Raw genomic sequence first — 25462 nt, forward strand, 5'->3', positions numbered from 1 at the left:
ATAAACATGGTACGCACTTATCAAAAGTTACCCTATCACGTGGAAATGAAAACTTGTTTCTTTCAGTGATTTATACATAATTTCTTTCCTGCATGTGCTCACAATTGTTTCCACAAAGTTTCATTGTCCCACGATCACTTGTTTTTCATGGGGACACTCCCATGTACTGAAAGCTCAATTATAACCTCTTTTTGGAACCAGTTTTCATTCTGCATCTGCCGATGTCCGGTTACAGACAGGGCATCTTCCTCAATGCATTCGCGAATCACAGAAATTATGTAAATTAACGGAATTCATATTTCCTAAAGAGAAGGTCGACACCACATGGTCTTGAGTCAACTTTTGCCGCAGCATATGCCGAACATTTGATAAACTTTACCGCGCAGTCTCCTGTTGTCGGAGCGCTTGTGGCGCATCGTAAAGCATCGGAGGCAGGTGCGTTTCGACCTGGAACATGAGCCTGACTTATACTGTGTGTGTGTTTGTGTCTACCACACACACGGAGAACCAGTAGTTATAATAAGCGGGTATGTCAAATGCGCGTAGGAAAAACCATCGGCATTCAAAACAACTTCCAGTCATCTCAGAAAGATGAAATACAGGTGCTGTATGGTTTTTAAAGAAATCTTATTCCATTCTTCCTGAAAAATAGTGGGAAGGTCGGATATCGTTTATGGAGATGGATAGCGATCACGCACCATTTGCTACATAGTAGACCACAAAGGCTTAATAATACTGAGATTTGGTCACTGTGGTGGACAGGGGAAACGCAGTAATTCATACTCGTGCTCACAAAATCTGAGCTGGACAATTCGAGCTTTGTGAACAGGATACCTGCCGTCCTGGAACACAGCATCCCCGTTGGTGAACAAACATTGTACCATGGAATGGCCTTGGTCAGTCAAAATTGTCACAACGTCCTTGGCAGTAATGCGGCTTTGCAGAATAACCATGGAGTCTATGATATATAACAAAATGGCTGCACGTTTCATAAACGAATCCCCGTCATGTTTCACTCTTGGGACGTAAACTCGACCAGAAGCTGGAAACAGTCTGAAACAAGACTCATTCGAACGTTCTTTCATTGTTCCATAGTCCACTTTTCTTGTTACAGACATTTACATCACTGATGAATGGTTTGGGAATTCCAGCACGTTCAGCTATTTTCTGCTTCTAGAGCTCCCTTCGTGTTGTTTTGGTGCTGATAAGGCTCGTGAGTGCGACATTCAGTCAGGCAGTGAGTTTTGTAGCTGTCGTTCTCTTATTTTTCGTCTGTCACGAACACTCAACAGCCGTTTTCGTCCTCGTTTTCACTTAGCAGATGATGTTTTTCTGCTTTCCCTCTATGCGATACGGTGTCCCCTGAAACATCAAACGCTTTGGCTACTGATTTAACTGTACGCCCACCACACGAGCACCAACAATTTGCCCATTTTCGAATTCATTTTTGCCCCGACGTAATACACTCACGGCTAAACACGACACTGTTCTGACCACGACTCTACTTGCAACGTAATAAGGACATTGCGTAGCAGCCGTATCTGGTCAACTGCACACATCAAAAATAGTTCTGCATCACCCCAGTTCTCAGAACTTCTGAAGACAGACGTTAACTGTGGATATTGTACCACAGTCGCATTCCCTTTGACTGTTGAGAGATGTCACTAAACTCGCCCAAAGATGTAAACAACCATGCATGAGCAGCGGCTGTTAGGCGGAGGGGGTCCGACAGCCGATCAGTTCCAGTCATTCCACCATGCCCAAACGCTCAATACCGCAGTTATGTAGCGTCCGCATTGATACTTTGTGCCAGGAAGAGCTCTCAGCAAGGGAAGTGTCCAGGTGTCTCGGACTGAACCAATGCTGTGTTGTTCAGACATGGAGCAGATACAGACAGGAACTGTCGAAGACATGACTCGCTTAGGCCGCCCAAGGGCTACTACTGCAGTGGATGGCCGCTACCTACGGATTATGGCTCGTAGGAATCCTGACAGCATGGCCACCCCGTTGAATAATGCTGTTAGAGCAGCCACAGGACGTCGTGTTACGACTCAAACTGTGCGCAATAGGCTGCATGATGTGTAACTTCACTCCCGACGTCCATGGCGAGGTTCGTATTTGAAACCACGAAACCACGACACAAATAGGCCCAACGACGTGTCGAATGGACCGCTCATGATTGGCATCACATTCTCTACACCGATAAGTTTCGCATATGCCTTCAACCAGACAATCGTCGGAGACGTTTATGGAAGCAACCCGGTCAGGCTGAACGCCTTAAACACACTGTCCAGCGAGTCCAGCAAGGTGGAAGTTCCTTGCTGTTTTGCGGTGGCATTATGTGGGACCGACGCACGCCGCTGGTGGTCATGAAAGGCGCCGTAACGGCTGTACGATACGTGAATGCCATCCTCCGACTGATACTGCAACCATATTAGCGGCATATTGGCGAGATATTCGTCTTCGTGGACGACAACTCCCCCAATCGTGCACATCTTGTGAATGACTTCCTCTAGGATAACGACATCGCTCGACTAGAGTGGCCAGCATATTGTCCAGACATGAACCGTATCAAACATGCCTGGTACAGATTGAACAGGGCTGTTTATGGACGACGTGACCCCCCCCCCCCCCCCCCCCCCCCGCAATCACTCTGAAGGATCTATGCCGAATCGCCATTGAGGAGTGGGATAACCTGGACCAACAGTGCGTTGGTGAACTTGTGGCTAGTATGCCACAAGGTAATGCGTCAATGCAGGAGAATGTGCTACTGGGTATTAGAGGTACCGATGTGTACAGCAATCTGGACCACCACCTTTGAAGGCCTCGCTGTATGGTGGTACAACATGCAATGTGTAGTTTTCATGAGCTGTAAAAAGGGCGGAAATGATATTTATGTTGATCTCTATTCCAATTTACTGTACAGGTTCCGGAACTCTCGGAACTGATTTGATGCAAAACTTTTTTTGATGTTTGTATAACAACGCAGCCTGCAGATGTGGCTAAAATCTGCATTTATCTTCAACCATGCGTCTCTCGCGGTGTTTCTATATTTTTGTTCAGCCTGTATACATTTGTAGTGTTACTGTATTTCAGAGAACATTCAAGAATCTTAGCACTGTAGCGTTCAGTATACATATCGCATTTGCCTTGGCCCTTACATGTGGCTTTCAATTTTCAGTTGCTTGAAGGGTATGAGTTCTTCCACTCACTTCTTTCTACGAAGAGATAAATCTTACCAGGTGATGTTTTCACTCTGCAGCGGAGTGTGTGCTGATATGAAACTTCCTGGCAGATTAAAACTGTGTGCCGGACCGAGACTCCAACTCGGGACATTTGCCTTTCGCAGGCAAGTGCTCTACCATCTGAGCTACCCAAGCACGACTCACGTCCCGCCCTCACAGCTTCAATCATTCCAGTATCTCGTCTCGTACATTCCAAACTTCAAGAAGGTCTCCTGCAGATCTTCCAGAACTAGCACTCCTGCAAGAATGGATATTGTGGAGACATGACTTAGCCACAGCCTGGGTCCGGCACGCCTTTTTAATCTTCCGGGAAGATTCAGATAAATCTTATTTAATATTACACCAGTCTTCTTAAGAATTTATTTTACAGTGATTTTAAATGAGAGAGCTGTTTCGTAAACTGTCATATTTGGATATATCTTGGGATTGTCTGAAGTCTAATCCGGTTGCCAGTAGCTTTCTGTTTTGATTTGCTTGGTCCAAAATGCTTTTTCATCTGCAAGTAGGGACTATATTTTGTACGCATTTTGATCTTAACGTATCGGTGTACACTCTATATTCTTGACGTTTTGTAAAATTATCGTCTTACTTTGTGTATTTTCTCAACATTTATTCGGACTATGGAGTCATAACGATCTTATGGTTATTATTTTATTATCTTCGTAGTTCTTACTTTTTGATAATGTCTTTGGTTTAATTGGAAATCAGAATTTCCAATTAAACTATGAAATAAACTGGTAAGTATAAGTGGACAGCAACTGTTTCGTTTTATACAGACACACCGTCATTTAACACGCACACACTCAATGCAGTTACTTCGAAAACACAGTTTGAAAATAAAGTTACCTTTAAACAAAAAGTTTTAAAGTAGCTAACCATGGTCTTGTCACTTTCAAGGCTATCGAAATCCGTATAACCAAATTTGAAATTAGATAGCCGTTTCTAAAGTACGTGAACACTGATATTCTCACTTCTTCAACTGAATATATTTTATTTGGGAGCTGTAGTGTCACTATTTGTAACGAAGACTTTTACGAGTACAAGGTACCTTGACAATTTCACTTGAGAATCTCTAATAACTAATATTGATTGCCACTCTCAATAGAACAAATATTTATATTCTGATTCAACAAATTGGTCATTAATGTTACTCTTCATGTAAAGTTTTTACTTATATGGAGAGATAAGCAGTAGCTCCATATCTTTGTACCATCACGAGATATCTGTCTTAATCATAGAATTTCAAAAATATTCTGTGTATTACTAGAATGACTGAATTGTTCAAACTTTCTGCATATCTTGTTAAAATGGCAGCATAGATGGGATCACTCTTTTTGCTATAGAGTTCAATAAAATATTATTGTAATCTGTAGTTCTCATACTTTAATTATAATAAAATACAAATGAACAAACCAAACTTGTGTTGTTGTCACATTAAAATTACGTAAGATAAAGCATCACAGAGTCCGAATATAAATAAGGTTTTTTGTAACAGATCACTGCCCGTCATTACAGATGCAACAAGGGAAAGGATTGTATAGTAAATTCAGCTTTTAATAATTATAAATATATTTCCATACTAGTACAAACACGTGTATTGTCTAGAACGAGATTTTCACTCTGCACACGGAGTGTGCGCTGATATGAAACTTCCTGGCAGATCAAAACTGTGTGCCGGACCGAGACTCGAACTCGGGTAGGAAAGTAGGAGACGAGTTACTGGCAGAAGTACAGCTGTGAGGACGGGGCGTGAGTCGTGCGTGGGTAGCTCAGTTGGTAGAGCACTTGCCCGCGAAAGGCAAAGGTCCCGAGTTCGAGTCTCGGCCGGCACACAGTTTTAATCTGCCAGGAAGTTTCACGTGTATTGTTTTTTTCATAAATTACAAACAAACGGAAAGAATCTGTTACTACTGGTTATCCGTCTTGAGCTGACTGCAGTTTAACTAAAAAAAATTACAATAGACGCGTTTCGCTTTCATTTACAAAGCATTTTCCATGGTTATTCTGCAAATTGAATTCATACATTTGGACCTTTTTGGTAGTTTTAGGATAAAAACAGCTCTTTGTTTATAAAGTTGCGGGGCAAGTCAAAAGACTTCGATTTACATGTGCTCTTGGCATTTTCTGCCATTCTGAAGTTTGTCTTGCGCTGCATTGTTTACACTTCACTTCTGTAAACTGTTTCTCCTTCCTCACAGTAACAATGTTTATGTCTGATTCGTTTGTTTTCGTTCAGGTTGTGAGTGTTGCCAACCTGTGAAACTACATTTGTGTGTGTGTGTGTGTGAGAGAGAGAGAGAGAGAGAGAGAGAGAAGAAGAGAGAGAGAGAGAGGGGGGGGGGGAGAGGGAGAGAGAGAGAGAGAGAGAGAGAGAGAGAGAGAGAGAGAGAGAAAATTTGTGAAATTGTCTTGTATGTTATGTAGAGACGTGAGAGTAGTGGGTTAGGTTAATAGTTTTTTTTGTGAGTTGGGAAGGGGGGGTGGTGACGAGGATGCGTCTGGACAGTGATTATAGGACAGAATCTAGGAGGAGATGGTAGTGGTAAAAGGAGCCTGGGTTATATGTGTAAATTTAATGTTACATAAAGTGGTCTGTCAGTTTAAAGAGTGTATTCTTGCGAAGTTCGTATGATCATTATTTATGAGTTGTTTCTATTCTGTTATGGTTTTTGGATGTGGTACTTTTCTTCTAAGGTGAGGAGGTGATTTTGTTGTTCTTTTTCCTTAATGATTTCCATGTCTGTATCTCTGGCTGTAATTGTGTGTTAGTGTTGGTGTAAGTGTTCTGTAGAAGTTGAATGATTTGTCCCATACTCCCACGCTCTTACACGTTCTTTGTATCTGGTGTCAGATGTCTTCCTGGTTTGACCTATGCATCTTCCATCACATGTATTGCATTTCATTGGGTATATTCCTGATTTGTGATATATATCAGGTTTTCCTATTGTTTTTGGAAAGTATTTCTGAACTGATTTGTTTGTTTTGTGGGCTATCTTTATGCCTCGTTTTTTGAAGATATTGGATAGTCTGTGTGTGTATTTGTGGTTGTATATCATTGTGTATCTTCTTTTACTTTCTGTTTCTCTCACACTTTGCGAAAGAAAGCTGGTCTCCATTTAGAAAAATTGTACACTACTACCAGTCAGCTTTTTTTTTCAAAAAGAGATGGAGCCCCTCCACGCCCACACCGGCATGATGGCGAACACAAAAGGTCTACTGCCATCTCTGCATAAGGGTCAGTATTCACTAAAGTGACGTGTCGCAGGATGTGAGTACTGCGATGTTTGCGTACGTCTGGTTAGGATTAACCATTAATACGCGCTTATCTGGAGACAGATTGGTCGAAATCAGACGAAGGGTAGCGGTTTTAAGGGCAGAGGAAAAAAAGTGCCAGGGCAACAGCCAAGGGAAAAAAACCTCTGCGATAGTTAGGTCGGGTGGTAAGAGCAGTAGCGGTTGTCTTGCTGCCTGCGATAGGTTGTGCAAGGATAGGCTTTGTTAGTAGTGGGTGTCATGCTTGTCGATACCTTGGCGTTGTGCGTTGTGCTGCTGGGCGGCTGGCGCTGGGTGCTGGTACAGAGTCCTCGTTCAGCGTCAGCAACCTGCAACAGTTAGGTTTGTTATCGATCTTGTGTCCGATAGGTCATATACCGGAAGCACAGTGTGAGGGAATCTTGGCAGCTTGTTTGTGCGCCTGTGGGCGAGCTCGTCGGTGTCCCTGCTGTGGCCTGTTGGTCGGCTCTAGTAGCAGCTGGTAGTTGCCAGTCAGTGTTGCTGATGTGCAGGGGCTTACCGACGTTTTTCGCTGTTTGCGTATGTTAGTTTACCACAGGTGGCTATGCCCTAGCTACCAGTGTCTTTGGCCGCTTGTGTTTCCACCTGTGGTTGTGATCGTAGTTTCCCAGAGTGAGGATAAAAGGATTGTTCGAGTGTCTCGAGTTCCTGTAGATGGCAGCGTCTTTAAATAGGCTAAAGCGAACGATGCCCCAGCTCAACACGACTAGACTGTGATTTCAAACTCGTAGCGTCACTGACGTATTGTACTTGGCCTTTTCATCACCACATCGTGGAGCGAGCTCCCATATTCTTCGGCCCTAGACATTTAATGCTGGAAGTTCTGGAATAGCTGTAACACTGCAGCCGTCTGAAGATGACTGCATTCGACAATGGCTAAACGATGACTGGATAGACTCTCACCACCGGCTGCAAGATTCGACGCGCTAAAAGCATTAGCACTTTCCCCTTCTTGAGGTATTTTTGTATCAGTAAAAACCTTGTACAGAGATAATCTACATAGTTAGAAGACAGTTTCACAATATTATTTAAATATTTCTCTTACAGTACACATACTATCTACTGAAATATAATTAGAATAATAACACACTTTATGTACTGTGTACACTCAAATTATTTTCTCGTAGAATATTGTCAGACAAGTGTACAAGGTGACACATATGCGCACATGTGCAGTGTTGTACTGTCACAGACTAATCGTCTTCTCTTGGGCGAGATATTTGTACGGTAGCCGCTATGTGGAAAACCACTTTCGTATCTCTAGTCTGTGCAGAACACAATGTTCCAGAGTCGTACGTCTCAATGATTGCTGAATGGGACACAACTACAGCTTTCGTTGTTAGGAAAATTGTGCCACTTGATGTAACTTGGAATCCTGCGTTCGTCAAACATTTATCCATCACTGCTAGTTTTAAATGTCAGTAGTGTGTTGATTACATGTTGCAATTAATAAGTAGACTACATCAGTTACTGTTTCACTTAGTCATTGAAAATTTTTCTTACGATATCTTGCATACGAACGCAAATGTTATTTACATAATTCTAGAGCCGTAATCGATATAATGGAGGAGTAATGGAGTCAACTAATACGTGGAAAAGCGTTGTGATTTTTCTTGCCGTCAGAAAACAGCATTGGACTGTGAAGCAATGAAATATCCTTTTACAGTCAAAGCATCCAAGCAACCATTGAGCTGTATGACCTTGTAAATACACTGAGCTACAGTGCAGAAAGTTTTGACTTACGCCCCCTGTTGATAATACTGATTCAAATTCATCAAATTCGAGAATTTATCATTTAGAAAATTAATTATATCGTTGCATCCGAAAGTGTATCTTTTTCAGAAATTCGACTAGCAACATTCTTTAACTTTACCTGCACATCTATACTCCGTGAATCACCTACGGTGTATGGTGGAGGCTACTTCTACTACGTGTTCTATTTCTTGTCTGATCGCGAATGGCACATTGAAAGAATGATTGTCGATAAACCTCTGTATTAACTCTAATTTCACGGATTTCCTCGTTGTGGTCATTTCCTAGACATATTTGAGAGAAAGTATGGAGTCTTATTTTTCTCAACCTGCGCTCAGTCGCGAAATGGAAACCATAGCGAAAATCAAAAATGTTTATCTGAAACATTTGCCGACGCCTTCCAGCTACTTTTCTACATTTTCCCAGCTCTCTTAGACATTTCTCGTGGCGTGGTACCAACTTTCCAATACCCTCGTCACAGAAGGCAGCAGCCTACGATTTCCTCCAATTCCCTACTCTGGTCTGCAGTTTGATGTCTGTGTCAAAATTCTGCCCTCGTGGCCTTCAGTTTATGTGAGCAAAGAGATGAAAATCATAGGGATCCAAGTCTGGGCTTGCCCCGCAATGTGTGACCGAAAGTTTTCATGAGGATTGAAATGCATGACAGTTACATTCTGTGGGCTGCGTGAAATCAGGCAAAAGCCCTCAGAAAGCACTTCAAATGGTTCAAATGGCTCTGAGCACTATGGGACTCAACTGCTGTGGTCATCAGTCCCCTAGAACTTAGAACTACTTAAACCTAACTAACCTAAGGACATCACACACATCCATGCCCGAGGCAGGATTCGAACCTGCGACCGTAGCAGTCTCACGGTTCCGGACTGCGCGCCTAGAACCGTGAGACCACCGCGGCCGGAAGAAAGCACTTAACATTTGGCAGCAGATACTACTTTTCTTTGGATTTTTACGTGTTCACTGTGAATTCAGTGATGAAAAAGCACGACATGAAGCGATAGAAGAGCATAGTAAAGACACTATGCAACACAGCTACGAGAAGCATCACCGGAGTTTCACTGTGGTTTTAATTACGCGACCGATCGGATGTCGAACAAGAAAAAAAAAATAGCTTCGTAATATGTTGCCAGACTCTCCACGGATCGTACTGTCTCAGAATTAGTGCTGAATCTCTCCGTGATATACAGAGATTCTTCTGTGGCGTCTGTCACTAGTGCTTGCTGAGCATCTCCATAACGCTGTCGTGCCGACTTAACGATCTCGTGACTAAACGATCCGCTGTTTGTCTACCTCTTCTGTTAATCCAACCTGGTAAGGACCCCGGAATGACGACCAGTAATCAAGAATCTGTGGAGCAAGTGTTTTGTAAGCCACTTATTTCTTGGATGAGCTACATTTCCTTGAGATTCTACCAAGAAGTCTCAGCCTGGCATCTGCTTTTCCTACAATTCGTTTTATGTGGTCGTTCGAGTTTAGTTCGCACCGGATGGTTTCTCCAATGTACATAACGGTAGTCACTGTTGCCAGTTATTCGTAGCCAATAGATTAGTCCTACAGGAGGGGATTTCTTCTCCTACTTATGCGCAATACGTTGCATTCATTTACGTTCAGAACCAACTGCATCACTGCAAAAATCCTCGATCCTCTGCAGTCTTCTGTCGTTTCTAAATTACAATGAACAACTGCATCGTCTGAAAACAATCTCACGGAGCTTCTGACATTGTTATTTATATACTAGGTGTTTCGAGGTCTTTGCGACAAACATATGGGGGTGGATAGATAACGTCTTGAGCAACAACATTTGTTAGGAACAAAATGTTTCCTGGCAGTTTCCGGGAAGACTGGACGTCGCTTAAGCCTGATTATGCCGCTAAGATCGGCAGGACATAAGCACTCTGCGGCATTCGTATGTAATGTGTGTTGCCTGTCATCTACTCATTTGCTCCAAGTGAAAGGCGGTAGGCTGCTCAAAACTGAAGTTCCTGATTGGCTTCTAAAGTACCTTTCTCGGCTTAGAGACATCGATGGTTTTTTTGTTGAGAATTACTTGTCAGCTTAGCGGTGTAGGTAGAGTGCGGCATGCGTGTTTAGCAGACTGATAGTTGAGTGAAGTCTTGTCGTTCCAGAGCTGGCGAATACCGAAGGATGCTTAGGGTGAGGAAGCATTCTTTCCCTGTAAATATACAGAGTGCCAGGAGTATACGTACAGATATTTTGCTAACTGGTACATTAATATGTTGCCACTTCAGTGTGTTAGTTTCTTTTTTTCTCTCTCTGCAACTAACAGTGATCCAGCAAACACATCACATAGTTTACTAGCTGATGTTTACTGCACAGTTGTAACTCCATCACGAAGTTGACTACGCCTGTCAGTACAGACTTCTCGTTTTGTATCCACGCCGGCCGGTGTGGCCGCGCGGCTGTTGGCGCTTCAGTCTGGAACCGCGCGACAGGTACGGTCGCAGGTTCGAATCCTCCCTCGGGCATGGATGTGTGTGATGTCCTTAGGTTAGTTAGGTCTAAGTAGTTCTATGTTCTAGGGGACTGATGGCCTCAGATGTTAAGTCCCATAGTGCTCAGAGCCATTTTTTTGTACCCACACATCCATACCTCAGTAGCTGACCTGCTGCCCAGGGAAAAGTGAACATTAATGGCTTGCTTATACCGTGTACACTTGGTAGTACTAACCAACCTAAAAACATACTACTCCTAATAACTATAATTATTGGTCTCTAAATGAAGTCAATACTGATGTAATCTTGTTCAGTACACTGTCTTCCGTCATCAATAGAAATATCTGTATTATAACACCTTGTACTGTTAACAGTAACTACCCTTTATCACATCCTTCGGATATTCCTGAAATTACCTTCACAACTGTCGATTTCTTTTTCGTCTCAACTACATACACGAGTTTCTGTGTCAGAATTCCTAATCTTCAAGATAATTCCCCAAATATTAATATGATAAATGGAAGTGTGGAGACTTTCCTTCCATCGTAAATCACTGAAAGTCTTATCGGCCACAGGCTCGCCAAGAAGTTGGCAGTCGCTGAGTTCTGACACGGATCGATTACTTTTTGAAGAAAAAGTTTACTCGCTACAACGAATAAAATACCTGCTGCCCGAGACCAGACTGTGACCCCCGGCGCAGCAGAGGCGGCCGCCGCCCAGAGCGCTAATTGCTGCTCGCCTACCTGGCTGACCTCCTGTGCCCTCATTACACAGCGCACTACTGCCCGGCTCGCCCATAATTAATGTCGGCCTCTGGCCTTCCACGGCAAGTTACGAAACTCTTGCACATTAACACTGCAGTGAAGTTCTCTTCACCACGGTTTCTGGCGTTCTCACGAACGAGATCGTAGGCTGCAGCTAGGCGACGAATATAAGGCGGCTTTACGCTCTTTCTTACCCTACTAGCGAATTGCACGGTTTACAAGCTATACTACACACAGTAACGATGAGCCATTATTGTTGGATTCTTTATTTACTTCTAAAACGTCACGATTACTTTGATATGAAACTCTTGCTGTCCCTAGACACAGGTCCAGAAATCAATACGACCATGAAAATCGACAGACTTCACTGATTGAAGATGCGTATGTATACGCCATAGTGACGTCACGGAGAAGTGTAGAACAGGAGTGTTTTTTATGAGAAGTAGCATACCGGCGTCGGCGTGAATCTTGCGTTTCCCGACAAAGTTCAGCTACGTAGAGATTTGCATAGTGTGCATGTCAGAACTTTAGAAGATACGTTTCCGTGAGAGATTCCAAACTAGTCTTATTTTTGTTGAAAATGAGCGATAATTGTAACTTCCTTAGAAGTGCTTTCGTGTTGTTGTGGTCTTCAGTCCAGAGACTGGCTTTATGTAGCTCTCCATGCTACTCTATCCTGTGCAAGCTTCTTCACCTCCCAATACCTGTGGCAGCCTACATCCTTCTGAATCTGTTTAGTGTATTCATCTCTTTGTCTCCCTCTACGATTTTTACCCTCCACGCTGCCCTCCAATACTAAATTGGTGAACGCTTGATGTCTCAGAATATGACCTACCAACCGGTCCCTTCTAATCAAGTTGTGCCACGAATTCCTCTTCTCTCCAATTCTGTTCAATAACTCCTCATTAGTTATGTGATCTACCCATCTAATCCTCAGCATTCTTCTGTAACACCACAATTCGAAAGCTTCTATTCTCTTCTTGTCCAAACTAGTCGTCCATGTTTCACTTCCATACATGGCTACACTCCATACAAATACTTTCAGAAACCACTTCCTGATACATAAATCTATATTCGATGTTAACAAATTTCTCTTTTTCAGAAACGCTTTCCTTGCCATTGGCAGTCTACATTTTATATCCTCTCTACCTCGACCATCATCAGTTATTTTACTTCCTAAATAGCAAAACTCCTTTACTACTTTAAGTGTTCCATTTCCTAATCTAATTCCCTCAGCATCACCCGATTTAATTTGACTACATTCCATTATCCTCGTTTTGCTTTTGTTGATGTTCATCTTATATCCTCCTTTCAAGACACTGTCCATTCCGTTCAACTGCTCTTCCATGTCCTTTGCTGTCTCTGACAGAATTACAATGTCATCGGCGAACCTCAAAGTTTTTACTTGTTCTCCATGAATTTTAATACCTACTCCGAATTTTTCTTTTGTTTCCTTTACTGCTTGCTCAATATACAGATTGAATAACATCGGGGAGAGACTACAACCCTGTCTCACTCCTTTCCCAACCACTGCTTCCCTTTCATGCCCCTCGACTCTTATGACTGCCATCTGGTTTCTGTACAAATTGTAAATAGCCTTTCGCTCCCTGTATTTTACCCTTGCCACCTTTAGAATTTGAAAAAGAGTATTCCAGTCAACATTGTCAAAAGCTATCTCCAAGTCTACAAATGCTAGAAACGTAGGTTTGCCTTTTCTTAATCTTTCATCTAAGATAAGTCGTAAGGTCAGTATTGCCTCATGTGTTCCAACATTTCTACGGAATCCAAACAGATCCTCCTCGAGGTCCGCGTCTACCAGTTTTTACATTCTTCTGTAAATAATTCATGTTAGTATTTTGCATCCGTGACTTATTAAACTGACTTATAAACAACTTTCGTTGTTGACGATATTCCAGAAGACTTTGATCCTTCTGCAGACCCAGTACATGGGGTACATTATTTGCAGCAGGTTTTTTGGGAAGCTTCGCAATGTGCCCCCATTGTGACTGCGGTTATTAATGAGGAGAAACGGAAGATCCGATGTGTTGTCAATGTATTGCCTGAGTGTGAGAAGGTCACTCCACAATTCTTGCCAGATTTGGAATGGCAATAGCTACAAGTTGCGCACTTTTCAACAGTGAGAGAGAGAGAGTATCAAAATACAGGAACAGAGATCCATCACAAACCATCAATACGCAAGAAAGTGTACCAGAAATAGGCGACGAGGAAGCTTGGTACGCTATCTGTTTAGAATACAAAATACCTCCGTTACTGAGTATCGTTTTGCCTATGCCGCAAGTTCTGATGGAGTGGGTGTTGCAGTGCAATGCGGAATGGTTATCGAATTCGGAACGACTGTCCAAGAATCGAGGAAGGTGGGTGTATGCTTTAATGGCATGCATAGAGTTGTCACTCACCCCATAAAGTCGTAGCAGTCTTCGCACGATACCGCGGGAATGTGCAAAAATTCGTGCTTATGAAGTAAGTCATACCGAAGAGCCTGCAGTAACACCAATAAATCTTTTCAGCTGTTTAGTTGCCAACTACTTCCAGCAATCGGATCTTGCACATGTAGTAACTGAATAATAATTTTCTATAATTTGCAAACGTTTCCAAAACTAAAAGTGAACTTCAGTGTAAACAAAGAGGAAGAGTGTTATTCAGACAAATCTACGAGGGTGTACATGCCAAGTGAAGATATGTTCTCAAAACGTCCTACAATAACACATCGCCGCCAGTAATTCTGCTCTCTAGTTGTAATGGGAAGAACGAAATAAACATGCTAAGGCAGATAATTTTAATAATATTTCCACTTCTGTGAAACTTAAAAACGATTAAAATAACCCTCAAGTAAGATAAAAGATTTCAGCATTTCACTTGCCACTGGAGGTGGTACGTTTGTAACTGATCTGCGACACCAGCTTGGTGTAGAAGGCTTCAAATTCCTGCTCGGCCATCCTGACTTAGGTTTCCATAGTTTCCACAAATCGCGTAAGACGTGTCTCAGAATGGTTTCTTTCTCAAGGACGCTACCGATTTCCTTTTCGTCTCCTTCTCCAACCCAAGTTTGTACCTTGACCCAAGTGACTTCGTCATTCTCTTTGTTAAGGACATTATAGGTTAATGAACGATTTTAAGAAGTCTTATTTTCACCAAATATATTGTGGTCATCTCTAAGATGGATTCTTAAGCTTTCAACGTCGGATATCATTTTCTGCAGCAATCTGACACAAACATCTTTTCTACTGTTGTTGTTACCGTATAGCATGGAAGCCAATCATATCAGTTTAAGTTGTGCGTGCCTTGATACAAATGGATGAAAGCAAGTTTTCGATGGGCATTACGACATCTTGAAACGTCAGTTACCGGAGCTGTAAACGAAACTGAGAGCGTACGAGAAGTTTTGCGGCAAATGCAGCAAACTTCAATGCTGATATGAAGCTAAAGAACTTAACGGAATCAAGAGAGTTCCCGATATTTGTGATTTTAGGGTATTTTCACTAACTAGCAAAACAGAAGTCATTAATTCCAGTCCTGCATGGGGGACGTATCTGAGTTTTTAGTTGTGGCTTTCCTTCTTTATATCATATATACTAAAACAAAAAAGACGATGCACCGCGAAGGATTTGTGAAAATTAGTCACAAAATTATACTCGTACAGGCATCGTTGGAGAACGAAAAAAGGTCCAAGATGCTACTGCAGGCTGGTATAAAAATGAATGTGCGCAACGGAAAATACTGAACGCCAAAATCAAGATTTGGCCCTGTCTGACTACCCCCTGAAGCAGATCTTAGGATCTCGTAATTGTGATATTATTTTCTCCTTCTTGCTCTTTAACATATAAATTACATGAACATAAATGAATGGTTGAGGGAACTAGTAACTACAAAATGATAAATATTGTTTCGGCTTACACATTTATTGTAGATTAAAATCCCTTTATATATTACAAATGTTTATATATCAATGTCCAATGGACATAAAGAGGTACAAATGAATATCATAACTAAAATGATTCATGAAATTGTCCAAATCTTTCCCTTTTTATGGCTAAGCGATCTAATATGAATAATGCGAGATGACTGACATCATCTACGTACCAGACACTAGAAAACAATACTTTCGAAGATAATCTACAGTGGTGTGCAACCTCAGTGGAAATACAACTTACGTGATCATAGCTGTTAAGCCTTATAGCCCTAATAAACCGAAGCAACTAGCAATATCATCGTATGTCCTGCATGCGGTGTATCTGAGTGATGGTTCTGGTACACATCTGCGATGATGGAAAAACTCCAACCACAAAATAAAAAACTCTTTCAAACACTAGGACGGCAGAAGGCGGTCCTCTGACTAGTATAATCTAATACTATCTTCTCCTCTCTGTATTCTATAGACAAGAAACACGAACTCCCAACCACAAGCACGGAATTCAGAGAACGTCTCAATGTGAGTATAGACAAAAGAAGTGCTCTCAATTACTGAACGCTGTGTACTCAAAGACGAGTCCCTACCCGCAGGTGAAGTCCAGAACTGTATAAGTTCTCAACAGTGCAGTGCCTAACCGTTCTAACTATAAAATCTCCTGAGAGAAAAGACAGCAAGTCCGTCTGTAGCAACAAAATCTGATACTGAGCGACCGTCAAACACGGGCGCTCGAAATGGAAGACCTCTTTCTCTCCACTACTGGCTTCCCAGCAAAGCTTGGCTCCCGTCCCTCGTAACTCCAGAAGGCGAATCATATTCTCGAAACCACGGAATATTCTCCCTCTCTACAGATTCTTCCAGACGCCGACCAATGATATTTTAGACTTTTGTCGTCCAGTGCGGAAAGTTTGTGAGGAAATACCATACCCATTAATTAGGAATTCATACAATGGTACGCTTCTCAGAGTAAAAATCCTCGGAAATAACCCAACCTGCACGATTTCCGAAGTAACGCTTCCTCTTTCTTCTCTGTGGCATCCAAGATTTTCAGAGTTTCCGAAGTATTATCCGGTTATCCTTCTGGCCTCACTACAAAACCAGTCGACCGCCACTATATTATGATTCAGCACTCAGGTGCCCCAACAGTCCATCTTGGGATACTTCCTGTATTAAGCAGACCAACACACCTGTGTGGACTTTTCCACCCAGAGCCTAAGTTACGCCTTCCGTTTCATTTTAACTGGCGCTCCAACCTCTGGTAGTATAGGCAATCATTCATTAAGCTGTTTTGATAATAAATACAATCCGTCACCTTTCATGCAGTATGCGTTAACAACTATTTACAAGGTGTACGTGACAATGCCAGTCTTCTTTAAATATTCATTTGAGAGGGGACTGGTAGTGGGGCCCAAAGAAGCCAGTTGAAATAATCAGCGAACTGCTCGACATTTGAATAGAAGCGATACCACTGCTCGACGATGTTGGCAATAGTGGGTGACACATGGCCGAACACAGAGTCAAGAAGGAAAGAGTCGGCCTAGAGAGACGACAGAACCCGATGACCGAGCAATCATCAGAGGCAGTCAGACATCAAAGTTCATCATTATCATCCATCCGATGTGGTACTGGTGCTTCAGACACTTCATAAATCGGGACTGAACTCATGGAGCCCCTTCCACCAACTACCATTGACGCCTGTACATCAACAAGCCAGTTTGCAATGGTATCAGGCACATTCGGCCTGGAATCTCATTGACTAGAGTAGAATTGTCTTCAGTCATGAGTCCTGCTTCAGACTGAGCCCCGATTTCCAGCGAAGACCCCACGGACAGCCGTAGGATACCCAGCCGACTGTCGCCCGCAACGCGCCCAGAGAGTCAGGAGTGATGGCCTGGGGTGCCACTTCACTTCACAGCAGGACCCATTTGCTTGTCATCCTCGGAACCCTTACATCGCAGTGCTACATCGACGATATTCTACGCCTCGTTTTCTTGCCCTACAGTGTAAGCCACTCTGGGCTTATATTTAAGCAAGATAATGCCACCTCTACTGTTTTTCTTCGTGCTTACCAAACCCTACCTTGGCCAGCAAGACCGCTGGTTATCTCACCAGTTGAGAAAGTTTGAAGCATTATGGTCAGGATCCTCCAACCAGCACGGATTCTGACTATCTAATGCACCAGTTCGTTGGAATTTGGAACGATAACCCTCAAGAGAACGTCCAACAACTATGTCAATTAATACCAAGCCGAATAACTGCTTGCTTAGTGGCCAGAGATGGACAAACGCGATATTGACTTGCTCAATATTTGAAGCTATTACTCTTGAGTAAATCGTGCATTTGTTCTGAGGTTGTAATCATTTCTTTGTCCGTGTATGTACGTAATGTCAACCGATTTTGAAATAATAACCGAGAAATCAACAGTAAGAAGCTAAGACACACAAAATGCTAATGAAAAATGTGTTCAAAGACGACTGGATGGCAACCACTAGTTAATGGGTCGGTTTTCTAAGGCTCAAGCCGAAATTAATAGAATGTTTTACACTTGCTCTTACAAGCTTCTAAAGGCTGTAAAGTGGATTTAGTAGATCAAGTTTTGATAACGAACTAGTGTCTGAAAATTTATCGTTTGGCTATGTATTAAGTTTGAAAATCGGACCACTTTCAAATCTCGCACTCCACAATGCGCACACAGAGCAAACAGTGAGCTGCGGCCTGTGTGCTCTACAGGAGCTGCTCCACGTGATGAGCCTGCTATTCGTTGCAGAAGATGAATCAACGACGCATGCGTCCATACACACGGTCCATGGGGAGCCACATTCAACCCTCCTAGTAAAGTACCAGTTCTTCGCAGCCGTTGCTTAAGTCGGATAATTGTAACTCCCAGGAGTGAGACGCTATGGAAAGCATTCTCGATATATGCGTCGTGCAGTTCTGCTATCACATAGCGCACATTGAAGTGGGGAGATTTGAAACTGATCCGGTTGTAACGCCTGGTTAAATCCGCAGGACAGAACAGGTAGTTGGAATTGTGGAAAGGGGTCAAAAATGAGCGGCTTGCAACTACACTCGAACACACATAACTTTATTTAGTTGCCCAAACATTACAGCGCAAAATTCCGAGCTTAACTATCGACTGAATACGTCACACAATCTTACGGCTTAAGGGCACAACCTCTTTAATTCTTAAAACGGCTGAAGGCCCATGATTTAAAACACAACTATAATAAATTTTCAAAAGACAGAAAGCCCAAGGTTTTATCCTTAAATAATATTTCAAATGAGGCTGAAGGCCCAAACACTCTGAGCCTTAGCAAGTGAGGAATTTTAATTTTAAGACTGATGAAAGCCCATGATTGAAAAACACAACAACAATAATTTTTGAAAAGGCAGAAAACCGAAAGCTTTATCCAAAAAAAATATTTTAGATGAGGCTGAAGGCCCAAACAATGCCAGACTTGACAAGTAAGGAACTTTCAAATTTAAAACGGCTGAAGGCGAATTATTTAAATCCCAACAAAAACATACAAAATCAAACCATCAGCTATGAACCATTAAAATACACAATGAAATAACAAGAAAAGGCAGTATAGTCAGCGGCACTCATAAGTTTCCGGGGGTCGGTCTGCAGTTGAAATATTAACTTCCGCTTAGGGGAGACAGGTAGTCGACCCTGCTATATCCGATCCGCCGGCAACAGAACCAAGACACGGTCAATGGTCCCACCGACAAGACGACTTGCTTTCCACCTGACCAGTACACAAGGAACTCCAAAGCCAAAACGTAAAAGGCGTAGCCGCCCACAACGAAGTATGCATAAGCTGTCAAAACTACACACACGTGTTGGACAGTGACAGCACGGTGAGGAAAGGACACTGCCTGGATTTTACGTCAGAGGCCAGGACAGGTAACCGGAACGCTAACAGTCACGAGGCAGAAAATTCCGCTGGTGTACTTGGACTTCAAATAACCAAAATACAATTAAACTCCACCGGATGGTGGCCAAACTTTCGCCAACTCGAACACTCGGTGTTGCTCACGGGAATACTCCCAACAGCCAACCATGAAAACCAACGGCACAATGCTAACAGTCTGGGTTCGGTAATTAAATCACCACTCAACTTTGATGTCCTGGGTCGGTGAGCCACTAACCTCAGCAATCGGAATAGCTCTCACACACTCCGACACTGCGTAGAGGCCGCCAGCGGGCCCGGCCCACTGTGATGAGCGAAGATTTCCTGGCTGATCCACACCAACCGACCGACTGCCGCACACCGGCTAGCCGGAAACTATAAGCACCCGACCAAAGATACACTCCTGGAAATTGAAATAAGAACACCGTGAATTCATTGTCCCAGGAAGGGGAAACTTTATTGACACATTCCTGGGGTCAGATACATCACATGATCACACTGACAGAACCACAGGCACATAGACACAGGCAACAAAGCATGCACAATGTCGGCACTAGTACAGTGTATATCCACCTTTCGCAGCAATGCAGGCTGCTACTCTCCCATGGAGACGATCGTAGATATGCTGGATGTAGTCCTGTGGAACGGCTTGCCATGCCATTTCCACCTGGCGCCTCAGTTGGACCAGCGTTCGTGCTGGACGTGCAGATCGCGTGAGACGACGCTTCATCCAGTCCCAAACATGCTCAATGGGGGACAGATCCGGAGATCTTGCTGGCCAGGGTAGTTGACTTACACCTTCTAGAGCACGTTGGGTGGCACGGGATACATGCGGATGTGCATTGTCCTGTTGGAACAGCAAGTTGCCTTGCCGGTCTAGGAATGGTAGAACGATGGGTTCGATGACGGTCTGGATGTACCGTGCACTATTCAGTGTCCCCTCGACGATCACCAGAGGTGTACGGCCAGTGTAGGAGATCGCTCCCCACACCATGATGCTGGGTGTTGGCCCTGTGTGCCTCGGTCGTATGCAGTCCTGATTGTGGCGCTCACCTGCACGGCGCCAAACACGCATACGACCATCATTGGCACCAAGGCAGAAGCGACTCTCATCGCTGAAGACGACACGTCTCCATTCGTCCCTCCATTCACGCCTGTCGCGACACCACTGGAGGCGGGCTGCACGATGTTGGGGCGTGAGCGGAAGACGGCCTAACGGTGTGCGGGACCGTAGCCCAGCTTCGTGAAGACGGTTGCGAATGGTCCTCGCCGATATCCCAGGAGCAACAGTGTCCCTAATTTGGTGGGAAGTGGCGGTGCGGTCCCCTACGGCACTGCGTAGGATCCTACGGTCTTGGCGTGCATCCGTGCGTCGCTGCGGTCCGGTCCCAGGTCGACGGGCACGTGCACCTTCCGCCGACCACTGGCGACAACATCGATGTACTGTGGAGACCTCACGCCCCACGTGTTGAGCAATTCGGCGGTACGTCCACCCGGCCTCCCGCATGCCCACTATACGCCCTCGCTCAAAGTCCGTCAACTGCACATACGGTTCACGTCCACGCTGTCGCGGCATGCTACCAGTGTTAAAGACTGCGATGGAGCTCCGTGTGCCACGGCAAACTGGCTGACACTGACGGCTGCGGTGCACAAATGGTGCGCAGCTAGCGCCATTCGACGGCCAACACCGCGGCTCCTGGTGTGTCCGCTGTGCCGTGCGTGTGATCATTGCTTGTACAGCCCTCTCGCAGTGTCCGGAGCAAGTATGGTGGGTCTGACACACCGGTGTCAATGTGTTTTTTTTTTTTTTTTCAATTTCCACGAGTGTATTACAAGGTGCGAATATCGATACACACCACTGCTGCCACACGTAGAAGGAGGAAGAACCACGGCATAACCGCAATAACCACGGGAAACCAAACTCAGAGTAACAGTCAACGTTTAAACCAACGCATACCGTGGCCAGCACGGCTCACCGATTTTCAAACAATTTATATACAAATGGTGTTACATATCAAAATTGTACTTACTAAGTACCCTCACAAATTCTTAAGGACTGTATTAGGAATTTTGAAAAATCATTTCTAAAAAAAAAAAAAAAAAAAAACGAAAACACAGATTCAACAGTGAGTAATATTCTGTGTAAGCTGCTGCTGAGAATCCGGTGTACACTGCAAATAGTACACAAAATGCATGCCAGTTATCACGTTATAATAGTGTCGGGTGCGCAGAAGCCAACAGTTGTCAGTTGCAGGCTACGAAATCAGGACCCGCGGGGATGGTGATCTCTAACCCAGGATGACGTGTACAAAACGACGGGTTGTTTTCTACCAGCAATCAGAAAGTTCAATTAATAAACACATACTTCATTCAGTAAGACGGTGATACCCAAGCAGCAGTGGCTACCTCAGCATTACACAAGGTGGCGTGTTTGGCTGTGGCCGTGCGCGAGAGCACCGGGCTGGAGAGCAGACCTGGCGAAGTGGTAGCAGCTGGCGGTGGCATTGCTGACGTGAGCTTGACGACAGCTATCCGCAACCAGCAGGCGCACCTATGCTGTAGAGCCCGCTGCTCCAATTGTCGGTCGGATGCGCGTCGCGCTGTAGGCTTCGAACGTAGGACCCGCGGGTACCCCACAGACCGGATAAAATCACCCTGGAGGTGTTGCTCTCTTGTTGGGTCCCAAGTGAGTCCCAGAATCGACAAAAACTAGCAGTGACTACTAGACCAGTAGCAAGTGGATGCATCGGCTAGTCGTAGGTGTAGCTGATTGGCTCACATGGGACCTTCGACTGGAGAGGACTATGTCTCGGTGTCTGTAACAGTCGAAAATAAAATACCGCTAGGGGCTTAGCGACGAGTATTCACAGTGGCTCTGCCCAACTTCCTTGTGACAGATCCCCATCTGTGATCACAAAGGGGACCAAAGCAGCCCAGCATGAGGAGATTTATCTCGCCACTGTGGTGAACTGGGGTCTTGCGTCATGTTGTTTCAGCAACATTCCAGACGCAGGTGCAGGATTTCACAGGCAACTAGATTACCTGCCTCGTTACGGTTTGTGAACTCTGCATGGAGGAGTGTTAAGGCAACAGCGTTAACGGGCGTTGCTTATGAATTTTACGGCCATTAAGTGATAGGCATGAAGCTCGTTTATGTAGATACGAGAGATATATTCTTTCGTTAACCCTAGATTACTAAACCCTCATAAAATTTACGATTGCAGCTGGTACCAATTCGCGGCTTCCACTAACCTAATATTGCCAGTACAGGATGAAAAACAGGACATTTTGTACTTATTTTATGTGTGACATACCATTGGGGACAGTATAACTGTAATTAACTAGTGCATTAACCATAAATTGTGGCGCCCTTTGAATAACATATGAGGTAGTAAAATTTACTATCGTTTAGTAACAATTTAACATTCTCCCCTCCGCCCTAGTGTTCTAGGATTAAGATATAAGGCGACTGCCTGAATGTTTAAAGACTTTTTTGGAAGTGGAATGATTGCCCTGCGGAAAAGAATACGGATTCCTCAAGAGTTGATCGTATGAACTCTACCTACTCTGCTCAATCTCGAGATGCAGTAATGTATAAATAGTGGTGCAGAAGGCGATGCCCCGTTTTTTGACTCCTTGAAAACCTTTGATAAATTCCACACGCTTTTCCGCTAAGCAAAACTCATTCTTCGCAGATAGATGCAATACTGTTCTATTCTTCCAAATGAGTTCCGAATTCATTCGAACACTTCTGAATAATTTCTAAATTGTTGCCAATCACTTACAATTCACCGTTCTTCAGCTGGATTAACTGAGTTAACTGTTAAGGTGATCCCAGATCAGAAGATCTAAAGGATCTACAGGTCCACCTCAAGTTATACATCACTGACCACATCGAAACTTTAGTTGTTGTCTCACAGCAACAAGTAAATTGTAACATGTAACGCTTTTTGTGTTAATAACATAGTTTTGCTGTTAATTCTTATAGACACCGTTCATAAACAATCTCTTAAATATCGTTAATAGGCTGTTTGCGTACTGTGGAGTAAAATACTTGGTCACGTCGTTAGAAAATCGTTATGCACTTCACTAACATTATATGATCACTGTAAGTTCCAAAATGGCAACTGACCTATTAAATAGCTATGACGGACAGCACGTAAATGGATGAAAAACTTGACATCTTTTGACCATACGATTGGAAACAATTTCTGTAATCAGCCACAACTCTCAAGTGTTTGGAGCTATAAATTTATGTATAGGGAAGACAACGTCAAAGTGAGTTTCATCGAATCCTAAAGGATAGTGATTTGCCCACCAAGCTAACAAAACTAACAAAACCATCATTCTACAAGTTTCTGGCTAACAAAACCATCATTCTACAAGTTTCTGAGAATTTTTCATCGAACTGACGTTCTTGGGAAGCAGTTTTAACGAATCGCGTAGAGCTTTGCTCACAACATTCCAACAGCCTGCGATCCGACACGAGTCACTCCAACAACTTATATCTCACATAAGTCCCACGAGGATACCGTTGGAGGAACTCGACAGTGTGTAAGGCGCACCATCTCCGAATGGAATAGGAAACAAGGGGAAGGTGGGGGCAAAGAGGAGATGGAAACAATCAGTACTTATACGCCGTTACCCGCCGTCACGAGATTACGGTAGATATGTGTCTGATACATATTTCTTCGCCGAAAAACGATCTCAGTACGTGTGTATCATGTCAGTATTTAATAGCTCGCATCGGGGTTAAGAAAAATTAATACTATTTTATTTTCAAACATATTGATGACATGAAGATCCTGATGTATCCACATCCACATTTGTCGAGTGGATGGTCGTACATCTGTTAGGGATAGCAGCTTCTGCTACTGATCTCGATCGCAATCACCTGATGTCTCGCTGTTTGTTTAGAGCGGGTGAGGGCGATGAAGGGTACCTGCGAGACAAAATTTAATTCCTCCGCTTTCAGTGAACCTGCCATAATTGAGAAAGCAAATTAGTGCAGCCACACAGAAATGGTTACCAGGTTTTTCTAAACCGAAGTAGGACCATTTCTGTCGAATATGACATTTTTAAACTGAACAAAATCGAGTTTTTTAACGTGTGTTTTTAACATCAGTTTCGCTTCAGTGAGACATACTAAAACTATGAGAGGCATAGAAACCAGCGGGCGTTATAGCTAATCAGCTTTACCTTTGTGGAGCCATGATTAAACCGTACAGCATTCCTCATAAAATTTTGTTTTCAATTTCACTCTTTCCTTCTTTTTTTCACAATAGTACTTCGTTAGTTCCGCTGGCAGGGAATCCAATATTGTAAAACTGCTTCACCACCAGTAACAATAATCAACTGCTTCAGTCGATTTCTGACTCACTGTTGAGTTCAATATAACTTAGCTGACTGCAACGCCTGCCCCACAGTCACCGCCACCGTGCGGGGTCAGCAACCTACAGCTGCTTCTCCGAGCAGAAGTCAGAGGCAAAAATCTGTTAAACGATGTTCGCAATCGAAACTATGTATTGATAATTTTAGTAAAGATAGTAACTGCAACATACAGTTATCGCAAGGAAAGGAAACATTCGAAATGAATTACAACACAGAGTAACAAATCAGACAATGGCTGTCTCACTCAATACTGTCAATTATCTAGGTAACGTTGGCTGCAGCCACAAACAAATGACTGTCGGTCGAAGCTTGTCGACTTCAACCGACTGAGAATTTTTTTTGGTCCTAAACTGGTACTTCGTCACCGTCATAGAGCGATTCATATTTAGGGAGCTGATCGGTCAACTTGACACTCTGAGAGGGTGTTCGGTGCAAGTCTTTAGGAACTGAGGGCAGCATTTCTAAGATCAGTTACATTCACGAGAGTAAATTGAAGGTAGAGAATGGAAGAAAGTAAAGGGATAGGATCACTCCTGTCATCTGCAACGGGAAATTCGCGGAATCAGCGGCGATTAGTGAACATGTGTACCGGACCGGGATTCGAACCCGGGATCTCCTGTATACTAGCTAGGTGCGTTAACCACTGCGCCACCCGCGACACAGCGTTATCGCAACTGCGCCGACTATCTCGGCACTCCTCAAGACC

General features: G+C 43.6%; 1 protein-coding gene and 1 non-coding gene across 2 annotated transcripts in view; both read left to right on the forward strand.

The window, feature by feature from the left end:
* The window catches only part of LOC126272919 (WAS/WASL-interacting protein family member 3-like), a 300448-nt gene that overhangs the window by 230725 nt on the left and 44261 nt on the right, over positions 1-25462 (forward strand). The window lies entirely within an intron of this gene.
* On the forward strand, positions 5004-5077 carry Trnas-cga (transfer RNA serine (anticodon CGA)). The gene has a single exon. It is a non-coding gene; the product is annotated as a tRNA-Ser (tRNA).

Source organism: Schistocerca gregaria, chromosome 1 (assembly GCF_023897955.1).
Source record: "Schistocerca gregaria isolate iqSchGreg1 chromosome 1, iqSchGreg1.2, whole genome shotgun sequence".
In the NCBI taxonomy this organism is placed as follows: Eukaryota; Metazoa; Arthropoda; class Insecta; order Orthoptera; family Acrididae; genus Schistocerca; species Schistocerca gregaria.